This window comes from Corvus cornix, chromosome 12 (genome assembly GCF_000738735.6).
Source record: "Corvus cornix cornix isolate S_Up_H32 chromosome 12, ASM73873v5, whole genome shotgun sequence".
NCBI lineage: Eukaryota > Metazoa > Chordata > Aves > Passeriformes > Corvidae > Corvus > Corvus cornix.
The window spans coordinates 6,703,637-6,716,659 of NC_046342.1; the positions used below are offsets into that span (position 1 = coordinate 6,703,637).

At 38.3% G+C, this 13,023-nt stretch overlaps 1 long non-coding RNA gene across 1 annotated transcript in view; it reads left to right on the top strand.

The window, feature by feature from the left end:
* Positions 1–9,224, top strand: part of LOC109143341 — a 53,923-nt gene extending 44,699 nt beyond the window's left edge. The window contains exon 4 of the long non-coding RNA XR_005602962.1: positions 6,836–9,224. This is a non-coding gene — a long non-coding RNA (uncharacterized LOC109143341). The remainder of the gene's footprint in view (positions 1–6,835) is intronic.
* Positions 9,225–13,023: the final 3,799 nt, after the last annotated feature.

Consider the following 13,023-nt stretch of genomic DNA (forward strand, 5'->3'; position numbering starts at 1 on the left):
CTTTCACTGTGAGGATTCCCACCTTGCAGAGCTAAGGATGAGTGTTCCCCATGACCTTGCTTCCCTCAAATCTCTTTTGCACTGTTTTGAAACTGCACTGAGACCAACCAAGTGGAAGTTCCCACATCATTTCCAGCCCAGGCAGAGAGCATGCTGACCTTGCCCAGACTTCATGCTTGAATGTCTTCTATTTGCTCAGAATTCCAATAAAAAATCTGGGGTTGGGAGAACAGTACAGCAATAGGTACTGCATAATTTGACACGTTTCTGACTGGCTGGAGGTCATTTAAGGCTTTGAAACTATGTAAAAAAAAAAAAGGTGATGTGGAAGCTGTCTTTGGAATTAAAGCAACTTCTAGGTGTTTTTAGCAGTCCACAAGGATGAATCTTGTAGAAAAATGTATTTGTTTATATCTTGTCAAGAGTGTTACTGTAATGACTTTTCCTGTTAATACAAAATATTGAGTTTAGAAAATGCCACTGTATTAGCTTTCAAACACCTTTAAACTTCATATTCTATGAATTTGATATAGACATTAAAATAGTAGCAGCTGTTTCTATTCTCTTTTTTTTCTCTGTCTCCCTGGATATGGATCACAGACACAGGTTGTGCAATTTATAAAATATGTGCAAGTCCAGACACATTCCTGAAAGTCAGGGCAGCTTCAGTGGTTCTATCTTATTTTAATGCTTCTTTGAAAGCTGATAAAATTTAAAGTTTCCAGTAAGCTATAGAGAAAAGTTATTTTTACTGTTGAAAAATATGTAATTCAAAATCTGTCAAGAAGAACTTGATATGGAAACCATTCAGAATGTTTTAAAAAGGAAATTGAACACCGTAGTTCTATTTTTCATTTGGATATTTTTTCTTGTGCAAACTTTCAGCTGTATGGGCTATAATATTTCAATATTACTGTAAAAATATTTCAACAGGACCTGGCTGCTATTCCCAAATTAAAAGAGAATGCAATCTACATTTCACTGAACATTTTGGGGTTTCGATATTTTTTTATCCACTATGGATGGAAATAAACTTGGAAATGCCTGGATTTCCCAAAGGATAGGCAATTTATTTCTCTAAGCGTGTTTTGCCACACTGCTGCCTGAAGTAGGATCTGTGTCCTTATTACACAGCGTGCTTCCTCTTGCAGTCTTGATGATCAAAGCAGAAGAGCTGTTAGATGAGAAGAAATGTATAACACGTAAAAACTGTTTTTCAGTAACACATTGGTTAAAATCAAAGGAAATTAAGACCAAAAAAACCCATGTTTCTTTTCACCTTAAAACTAAATCAAGCCAGTGGTAATTAACCTTCGGAGACAGCAGTAGCTTCAGAAAATAATGGCTTTTCCGGGATTTTTATCAGCAGAAAACCCTTGGTCTCCAAACACATAGCACAGAACTGTTTTTACAGTTCCAAGGGATTATTAAAGAAAAAAGGAAGTTGCATAGAGATTTTTAGTCTCACTGAAGTCCATGAACATTGGATTATGTCCTTAGATCCGGTTATGTAAACATTTCTGTAACATTTTTAGACTGTAATGTTTGGCGTGTTACTGTAGAGTGCTGCAGTGCTTTTCATAACTTGATGCTTTAATACTTACGCTTGAAGAGCTTATAATTTATTTTCTACCTGATACATCCACTTCCCATGTTAACATACACACAGGTATTTAAGAGTATCACTCTTTCCTTTCTGTACCCACTGAAATATGTGAAACAGCTGCCCAAAGTCTGACAAAATGTTGCTGGATATCAATGATTTCTGACTTGCAGGACAGCAGAGGTTATCCTTTGCATTTCATATTGCAGCTATTTCCTATTTACCTGTGGGTAAGAACAGGTTTTATTAATCCACCGTCTTTGCTCCTTGTGCCTAGTGAGGAGATAAATATGGCCACTCATGAGAATGCTGCTTTGAAGACTTTCAACCTTTTCTCTCCTTTTCTTACTTTTTATAAATTTTTCCTTGTGTTGCTTTATCTTTGTATAAATCACAAAGTCTACGTTAAGCCCAAAAATGCTCAACCCCCTGTAAAATCTGGCTTCAGGTGTTGGCTGGGGCTTCAGTGGCACAGGAGGGTTGTGCTTTGCAGAGGAGTTGTGGGAGCAGAGGAGTAGGAAATGCTTGGATTGGATTCAGGGAGCTGTGTGGTCAGATACACAATGAAGACAGTACTCAGTGTTCTGGGATCCTGTTAGAAGGGAATAAGGACCTCAGGTTTAAAAACTCCTGACTTTTCTCCCATTAATTAATGCTGCACTCACGTTTTACCTAATTCTTCAAAAGATGTATCTCACTATTAACTGGGTAGTGTTAACCAAAGGGAGCAGATTGATTTAAAGAGTGAATAATAGATGCCTTGTATCAGGAGTGCTGAAAGATGGCACACTGAACAAAGTGGAACACGGTGCCTCAGTCATTGTTCATTCATTCTACTCTCCTGTGCCATCTGTTACACCAGTGCAGTGACATGCTAAATCATTGAATCTCAAAAGCATCAGCATTTTGCACAAAGAAGGCAAAGACTGAGTGCCAGGAAAATGCTTTTGAATGTGTGACCTGTGTCTTACGCAAGCAGCGTGCCCTTCCCTGACAGCACAGACAAGCAGGTGAGTGGAGCTCCACCTCTGCTCTGTGATAAATGACAATAAATTTTGTATTATAACAGGCATACATGACCTGATAAACTTATGACAGAGCTGTGGTTCTTAGGCAGCAGCATTGTTAATTACTACAGTGCCTTTGCTACCAAATTAAACTGATGTTGTGTGGGCAGGTGTTTGTTTTAACATTGCTTTTAATTCTCTGTTTCTTAGAGCCATCAGAGCTCTTCTAAGATGAGCACAATGTAGTTTTTACTGTTCAGCAGTAGCCCTGCTCTAGGAATGATGCACTAGACTTTCTCAAACACTTGAACGTGTATTATGAAGGATGCACAGCTGGCCTCCCTCAAAAGCTGCTGGGAGAATATCACAGTCCAAACCTTCACTCATTTAGGAAGTCAAGGAAGATGTGACCCTAACAAAGTCAGTGGGATTAGGCAACCTATATAGTTGTTATTTTACAGTCTTTGTTATAACTAATTCTGAACAGGGAAAATAAGCACGCTCTTTTTTCACTTACTGGAGTTCTTCAAATCCTCATAAAAATTTACTGAGATAATAATAGCAATCATATGTTGTATAGATAGTGCAGTTCATCTCTAACTGTGTTTTAAAGATAAGCATCTTCATTGATGCTGAAACAAAATTAAAAAGTCTTTTGCTAAGTCCCACAGCACCAACTGACAAAGATGGGGAACGATTAAACCTTCCAATGCACTAAATCTGTGCAACAGTAACTTTATCTGTGTTGTTCTTACAATCTTCTACTAACCAACCCTGTGAAAAACTTAATAAAACCATGAAAAGTAGTAATTAATACTGTAATCTGTTTACACTTAGCATTAGCTGTCTCTGTTACTGCAAGAAGTGATCCCAAGTCTCTCTGACCTCTGTCATAGCTCAGTTCTGGTCTCAGTCCTTTACTCTGGGTTATTCTGTATCCACATGGATGCCAGGTGGACAAAGGAGCTGAGGGGATGGAATTGAGGGGCAAGTAATTCATGCCAACAGTGTAAGGGTTACTGCTGGAGTATGAGAGGTATTTTCATCCTATGCTTAGTCCTCTTTTCTTCTTGTATTTTGGACATTTGGACTGTTAGAGTAACAATCTCAATGCTGAAAGGAGGCAGGGAGAAAGGTACTCTACAGTGCTTGAGAGCAATCCCTCATGTCAGTGGCACTTACCAGTCCAAGCAGACACATTTTCCTACATTCCCAAAATGAAGTCTGATCTCTTCTGTTCAGATGTAATATTTGTGTGTGGTCTGCCTTTTCTTTCTAACTTATTGACTTCCCTTGCACTGAAACATAAATTTAACTGAAATTACCATACTAATACTTACCCTTCTGGATTCATAGTATTTCATAACAATCTGTGTCACTGAGCCTTCAGTTCAAGCCCCTCTCTATGACACCATCCTAATGAGAGAAGAGATAGTTTTCCTAGCTTAACTTCTTGCATCACGCTTTGTAAGATACTCTTTGTTCCTGACACGTAAAGGTATCTTAGGATGCTGTCCTTGAAACCTTTGCTTTCCTTTTTGCTCTGTTCTTATTGTGTCTGTCTGGGCTTTAAGTTTTATGCTCTGCCAAATTTTAGCCTGGAGTGACAGCAGAGGAATGAGCATTATAATGAAAGTGCTGACAAACCCTTAGCTGTAATGACGTGAATGGTGCAGCTATCATTTGAGTTTGCTGTGTTCTTTACTTTAAATCTTTAATGCTATTTTCTCCTTTTATCCTGTGTTGAGCAGTGGGATTACTCAAGTGGTTTATGGCTTAGAAGTTGTGCAGTTAAGTGAGTTGTTCAGTGGGGTGGAAGGACTCCTCTCTGGGGGCTACCTTCTTCTTTTTAGAGGTGTGGAAAAGTTGAAGGTTTGAGAAGGAAAAACACTGTCAGCAAGATGGTCGATACGGCAGTGCCATTCCAGCACTGCCATCAACTTTGACCCCTGTGATCACTCTAACAACACCTTATTTTATATACCCTGGCTGAGGGAAGGCCACTGTCCTCTGAGGGGGAAGAAACAGTGCATTTTGTATTGTAAGTGGGAAAAGAATGTAGCCTCAAAGAGTGAGAAAATTTAGCTCGTAGTAAAGCAGTGTTAGTTGATATTGTAGGCATTAATATTTTAGCCTGTAAGTCATTTGATGCTGGATGTCTGCATTCCTGTGTGAACAGATGCTGTCCAAAATGTTTCTGACATTACCACAGAACAAATAATGTATGGACTAGATATGAATCTGAACTGAAGTGCCCATTCCCTGACTGCATGTACCTGATGTTGCAGCGATGGAAGTAACAATCCTGTGGAGTTTTCCTTTGATTTCAGTGAAAGCAGAAACAAATTTTTAAGATGCCTTTTGGATTATATCTCTAGCTTTTCTAAAATGGCAGGAGTTGTTTCATCTTGAATAGGCCTTGCTATTTTACACTAGACAAGGATTTGGCTCCAGAAATTGCCTCTGCCTGATTCCAGTCAGATGCAATTAGCATGTGGGTGGATGTGTGGCTCTCTTCTGCCGTGTGACCAGGTAATGCTAAAGAGGAGGGAACTGTAATCCCTTTAGCTCCACCATACATCTTCCCATGCCTGAGATTAGCTGAGTGTTAATTTGAACTAAGTAAAAACGGTATGCATATATTTAAAAAGATAAAACAAGATGTATGTGCAGAGGGATGTTAACAGCCTACAGACATCCACTGATATGAGCCTCATGAAGTTGAGCCCCATTTCCCCATCGAGAAAATGAAATCTGCATCTTTGCAGAAGGAGAAGACTTGACTGTGCAAGGCCATGAGCAACCTGTTCCAAAAGGGTTCTGCTCTGAGCAGGGAGTCGGATCAGGTGACTTCAGAGATCCTTTTCAGCTGATATTGTTTGACCAATCTGGTCTATTGAAAGAAAGATCAGTGGTGAAATCATTGTCCTTTCTTTTGTGACTCTGAGTCAGCTACTGAACCAGTGTTTGTTTAGACCTGCCTACAGGGAGTTAATAGCTCTGGCAGAATCATTGAAGCCAGACCCTTCAAACCTGTTATACTGGCAACAAATTAACTCACTGCTGTCACCAAAGTTGGGGTACAGGCCTTCATTTGATCTCCTGTGCTTCCCTGTCACTGTGAGAGCTGTATTTCTCTCATCCTTATGAACTTTGAATCAAAACGCTTATGCCTCAAAAGTTCACCTGCTTTGTCTGAAATCCTCCCACTTTTCCTTTGCTTTACTGTGTGGAAATGATGTTGATTCACAGAGATTATTGTGCATCATACCTGCCTTTGCTGTCATTTTGTTTTCTGTTTTTCACACACAACAGCATTATATCAGGGGCCTTGCACCTACTTCTCAGGCTCCCTGGAGTATGTATGATTTGTGGGGTTCCTGGAATGGTGTTAATAGAAGTGCAGCCCTGGGGAGCACTGCTGCAAGCTGCTTTCCATAAGAAACAGCACAAACTCCTCAGATCATTCTCTAACTCCAGTTGGTCTTTCAGGATTTCATTACCTAAAGAAGGCACACAGACACATTGTCTCTACAACTGTGTGTAACACTTGATTTCTTGAGCTGACAGCTACCACCAGTTATTCATTAATAGTCTTTTGAGGGACAATGCTAATAAGAGTGAGAACAGCAGCAGTGGGGGTTGATGTCATTATTCTCTGAGTCAGGTTTGATTAAAGAAGGTAAAAAATCATCAGGAGAAGCTTATGAGAATCAGAATTGCAAACTAGGTGATAACAGTGTTCTCTGGATTATGCCTCACTCTTCAGTTAAAACAGGTTTCTGCATTTCTGGGCTCTTTGTTGACAACATTCTGCTGGTCATAAAGCATAAGGGCAAAAGAAAATTTATGGGAAAGCCCTCGAGTAACCTGCTTGCTTTATTATGCTTTACCATCATTGTACTCTGGGGCAGATCACAGCAGATGAAGGAAAGTCAGAAATTTGGGAAGTTCATTCTTACCCCAGACCTGTGATAGCAACAAAACTTGTTTTGTCTCTCAGTGCCATCTCTTATCTTCATGTAAAATCCAGTGATTTTGATTAATATTACAAAGGAGGATTAGAAGCTTAATCCATTCATCTTTGTGCAAAATTTTGAAATATTTAGAAGAAGCCATGGGAGTCCAAATGTTTGCTGGTTGGAGCCTGCTGTGCTGGGTGGCAATGGTAATAAAATCCAGGTGTGGGTTTTTCTGAATGCTTTTCTGGACTTTTGTTTTGCAGTGTGACATGAAGAATCCATAAAGAGCCCTTGGCAGAAGTGTATGACTGCAGTTAAACAGCACCTCCAGAACAGATATATGATTGCAGTGACTCCTGAGTTGAGAATACATACAGGAGACAGATACACATATTTTCTTAACTCTACAACCAAAGTTATGCAATGAATAGTATGACTTAAGCATTATTCTGATTTCATTCTGATTGCTCTTTTAGACACAGATAGGAGCTGAGGTATAAAAAATACTGATTTGTTGAATGTCTAGTAAACTTTAAGAAAACTTACAAAAATATCAGCACAACAGTAAGTGTGACAAATTCTAGACTTTTTGGCCCGTGTACCACTTTTCCAAATAGCATATGGGAAGTCCAAAGTGTTCAGTCAAGTGGAAAGCTTTAGAAAACCAAATATTCTCAAGAAGTAATGCAATTTTTCATCCCTGCATACAGAGGCAACATTTGACAGTAGGAAAATCTGGTATTTATGGCAATGTGTAAATCTGTGTTGGTTATACAGACACCAAATATGTGGCTTAGCCAGACAGCCATGGAAAGAATTGCTCTGCAAAGAGACAGCCAGGTATGTGGCTGTGTTCTGAGCCACCTCTGCCCAGTGACCTTTTTCTGGCAGCCTCCTTTTCACTGGATGCAAAGGGAAAACTACAAATTCATTTTCAGAGGGACTATGGCAAAGACCTATGGGAGACAACAGTCCTTTCATCTGCCTCCCTGTCTCAGGGCTCACTTACCAGCTTTGATTAACTGCTGCTGAAATTTGTCCTAACTAGCTCATTTCCCTTTCCCCCCACTTAAATGTATGTGTTAAATCATCAGCAAGTCTGCATTCTATTCTAAGAATTACTTTCCTGCAGATTTCCCTATGGAGAACTCACATGTATCTTGCAGGGAGAAGTGTGTTGATGTCTGACACATTACATTTTCTTCTATATTTGCCCTTAGTTCGTGTACAGCAAGAGGCTAAAAATTGTTGAGGATATTTGTTGCTTGTCACTCTTATTTGTGCATGAACATACACATAAAGCCCTATGCAGAGACATGGAAAGTATGAATTTTAAAACAGTGAGAAAATGTTTTATATCCTTGTTTATCCTGTAGGCACTGTGCTCTCACTTCTCTTTTGATACTGATGGGAAAGAGCTTATTAATGGGCTGGTTCAATAGACTTGTTAAAAGATTTTCTTTATAATAAAAGAAAAAACCCCAACTTTTTGAAATTCCATCATTGAATGAAATTACATCACTGATTTAGTCTTTATTTTCCATATGACTAAGCTCTCATTTTTATACAGAATAAAAATTCTTGTCAAGAAAAATTGGTCACAGTTCAGATGTTTTCTAACAAGACATCAGCTGCATCATTAGTATGGTTTTCCTCTAAGCTGAGTATCAGCTTATATGAGAAAGAAGGGATTTGCTGAGCTCCACATTCTTCCTCCCTCTCCTATCTGCATATCGTGCTCCATTGCTGTGGTACATTAATTCTCTTGTGACCCAGCCATTCATAAATTAGCTCTCTCATCATCACTGCAGAGAGCACAGAATTGCAAACATCAGTGAGGGAAAGCTCTTGTAAGTCAGCCCATGCCATTTCCTCACCAATCTGAGATTGAGATGTGCTTGTGAAGCAATGGGGGGTACCAGTGGCACTCAGGTTCCAGATTATTCTGGTGGCATAGGAGGAAACTGGGACAACCACCACTGAGATACTTATTTTCCTGAAGAGTCTGGACTCTTCTGTCTTCCCAGTGAAGACCTGGTAACCATCTGTTCAGAGGTCTTTCAGTGCAGAATGACAGAAGAAGGCTCCTTATTGTTCAGAACATTTAATTCTGACAAGTATACATGTGAGAAACAAGTTATATATTTGTTCTGTGTAGTTTGAAATTAAATACATGAGTATTACCTCAAATGTTCTCAAGTTAAATACAGTTTTGTGGCAAATTTTGTCTTCAGGATCTTTTTCTGGTTTATAAGAATCAGTCTCACACAAATTCTATTTGTTTCATTTTCAAACCCAGCCTTTTCCATTTTTTCCCTGCTTAAAGCCTTGTGACATGGTGACAGCTCATGTATTTACAGACACACACCCTTCTCAGATGATTCAGGCAGATGAAGGTAATTCTGTAATCTTTTAGAGGTAAATCTTCACACAACTATTTGTCTTCTGAAATACAATCTCTCTAGTTTTTATGTTTAGAAGTTCATTTAATGAATTATTTGTGTATCTTGTCTACTCTTACAACTATTATATCCACTGTTGTACTGTGTACTGTATGCAGTGTGCAAAAGAGTTGGGAATGCTATGTTGTATTCACACATGCAATGTGGAATTTTTAGCCCAGCTTTAAGGGAATAAACCCACATAATTGTCCTAATGCTGCCATACTCTAATATAAAATGCTTTGTGTTTTATGTTTGAGAAAATGGAAAAGCTTCAGCTCTGGTTATATCTTTTATACCCATTTGATAGTATTCTGACTGAAAACCCCACAGAATGTGATGGTTCAGCTTTCAAGTCACTCTTGTGCTCATGGGCCATAAAAGTGAAAATGTATTTTGACAATGCCATTTAAGCAATACCCTGACTTGCAAATTCCAGTTGACAATCATCTGTTTCATTTCTCTGTGGAACTGTGCTTTACTGTTGTGTGTTAATGGGTGGCCATACAAATATATTCTGTGAGCAGCCAAAACCAAAAATGATTATTTCATACTTTTATTTCTTACATGCAGTGAACCTCTCAATGCCACTGTTCATAGTGATGGGTTGCGGTCACTCTGCTACTGAAGTGAGACTACATCTTCTGGAAAATACAATTCTTTAATAGTTTTGAATTTCCTTGATTATAAACAGCAGCTTTATTCAGGTCAGGCTTTATTTCATCAGCTGAGTGCAAAAAAACATCTCAGGGAACATTTTGAGACATTTCTCTAAGGCAGTTAAGAAAAGTTTAATTCATATGACTGTTGCACACAGCTCTGCACATTCTATTTCCATTCCAGGCTAATGTGCAGGGTGAGCTCCAAGTCAAATGTCCATTGGAATTTTAAGCCTAGTTCTCAGCCCAGTTCAGAAAGAGGAAAAAAGGAAATGGGCAATTCTGAAACTGGCTTCACTGGTGTCAGAGCTAATCCTAAATTTCTGCATGAGCTGCTAGTCCAGATAAAACCCAGTGGGAACTATACTAAGCAAGAACATTTAATTTCTTCAGTAAAGGCATCTTTATAGGCATGAAGCAAAGTCCAGAGAACCAAATGGAAGAAATAATTTTCTCGTGGTAACTAAACACCAAAATCACACACATACACACCAAGCTGCCAACTGTAGCTGCTGGTCTGGATGCAGTTTGAAGAGTGACCCAACAAAGAGCAACCATGACTGGAGAGGAGTTGAGGGGCAGGAAAAATAAATAGTTATTTAACTTCTCTGAAACCATTTAATAGCTAACAAAATTTCATTCATCTATGTGCCTTTATCTGAGAGACATTTTTCTGTAGAGATCTGGCTATGTGATAATGTGGATTATTACCTCCCTCACACTCAGTATTGTTAAATACACATGAACTGAATGAGAATCTTGTTTAGAGTGAGAGAGAATAGAGAAAGTGGATGGAAAACACATAGACAACATCTACTTTAAAAATACTCTAAAATTATTAGATACTCACATAGATACTAATTAACAGCTGATGGAGAATTTAAACCCTGCAATTTTGTGTTAAGTCCCAGATTTACATAAGCGCTCTCAATGGGAAACAACTGATGATGTATCCAGATGACAGAGATTGCTTGGTGGGATATTCCTGTGTTTGAAAACGTGAAAAATACAGCCACAACAATTCTGAAATTAAAGGCATAGTAGACTGATCAACACTACTTTGGCTTCCACTTTTTAATGCTCTTCACACTGATTGACTCCTTGTCATATATGAAACTATTTTTTGAAGAGAGGAGCATTTATGGTGTGAAAAATTACCAGAAAGAGGCAGAAACTTAAGGAATAGTTTAGTCAAATTTTATTATTCCTGCACATATTTAACTGCTTTCTGTCTAGGCCTGTTTCTGAAGTTCTATTACTTCCATTTTTCAGTACTGAGTAACATTAATGGAGAAATGAAGTCCAATAGTTGCTTCTTTTTTCACAGATTTTTATTGAATTTGTGCAGCAAAAAGCTTTTTGTAAAAGATGCCTTCAGGAAAATTTCTTTTACATCCTCTGCAAAAGTATATTGCTGTGACCACTAAAATATGAGTTTGGAAATGAGAGTAGGTAGTAGCAGATGAAGTAGCATTACTGCTGTTTTGGGAACAGGAAAAAAGTGTGATCGCAAAGCAACCATTTGCTACTTCTTGGAAATCAAATCACTATATTCTCTGGCTCTTTCAGGAGTAAAGGGAATTCAACACATGTTATATATGAAGAAGATATTTCTTGTCAGTTTTGCAGACAATATGTGGTCATAATTTTGGTGAAAATTGTATTTGAATATTATTTTAAGAAAAGTATAATATGTATAATAAATACATAGTGTGTGATCTTTTACAAATCAGTTTACCTTAGCTCAGCATTCATGTGCACAGATGTATCAGTTTGTGTCTTCAGCACTGTAAGTGAAGTGGCCAATTTAAGCACCATAGGAGAACATCCCAGGTCATTGTCCTATGACACCTTTCTCTCTCTTTCAGCACCTTTTAAAATAGTAAATCCCAAATCACAGATGCAGGCAGCCTCCAGCAAAGCCATGAGCCATACCTTTAGCTGTGGGCACCTGCAAAAATCCAGTTTATACTCTGACTTCCAGAGCTGGGAACAAATTACTTCTGAGACATCTGGCCCAAACGAATTAGGCAAACACAGTAAATTTAGAAGAATCTTAAAGAGAGTAATTTTTTTAAAAAGAGGACAGAGTAAATAAAGTATAATGCAGAATAGATACTCTATAAATAAATCATGCATGAATAAAGTACAAAACCTGCAAACCTACCAAGGTCAAAAGGATTTTGTAGCAGGCTGCTATTAGGAAGGAAAACTCTCCCAGCTGAGCACTCTGGAGGTCTGTGCCTTCTAGATGGAAACCTCTTCAACAAAGGCAATTCAGCAAGAGAAATACCTTCTCCCAGCAAAGCTCTTATTATCTTCTCACAAATGTAAATGTGCTTTAACCTAGCAGAGCACACAGACACACTTTGTCATTTGCAGCTGGGTTTACTTGTGCTAATGCTCATAATTCTTTTGCTTCTTGCCTCTGATGCCTTGTAGCTCTTCTCCTTCCTCCTGGCTTAGCTGAATGAAATGCTGTTTGTCCGAGCCCTGTCCTTCCTGGGGTCACACGTGTGGAAATTACTTCAGATAGTTTCTTATGTGGCCTCATGTGCTTGGCTTTTGCAGTGGATATCAGTTATTATACCAGAGTTCCACAGGCTGAGACAAATATTTGATTGCTTAGCTGAAATGGTTTAATGTAGACATTAAAGAGGAACAGAGAAGGTTTCTTCAAGAACTGACCTCCTTTTTTTCCCAAGATGTTTTTGAATACTTTCCATAAAATCTTACAAGATCTAGGAATTGTGCTTTCTAGAAGATAAATATATCTACTTATAATGAAACATAAGGTTTCTGTTGAGATACTGATGCATTAATATAATGCAAATGAAGGCCTATACATTTGTCAGACTTACTGCATTATCTACAATGATTTTTTTTTCTCATTTTCCTTCTTTATTCGTAGTGTTACTGTGGTTATTTAATTTCTGAAACTCAGAGTACAAACCAATACAGCTTCACCTTAAAGAAGAAACTTCAGGTTTTTTTAGAAAACAGCACAATCCTACCTGTTTTTTAGAGAACAGCACAGCCCACAGATAGTCTTTTCTGCCTTCAGCAATGGCATTTGAATGTGTGATACTTGATACATGAACCATTAATTTGTGCCTTGGAAAGATGTTGAAAGAATGATCTTCACTTAACAGTGATTCTACATGAGATTATATGAAGTAGAGATTTTAAACTTGTGAGACACTATTGTGACTGTCTATTTTGAACTCTGTAATTTTATGAATGAGTCATTGTAGTATGTCCAATGGCTATGAGTGAGAGAACTGAGCTTTTATGAAAATAGTCAGTGATGCAAAGTCCTTTGCAGGCCCACAGTTTTCACTTTCTTCATGA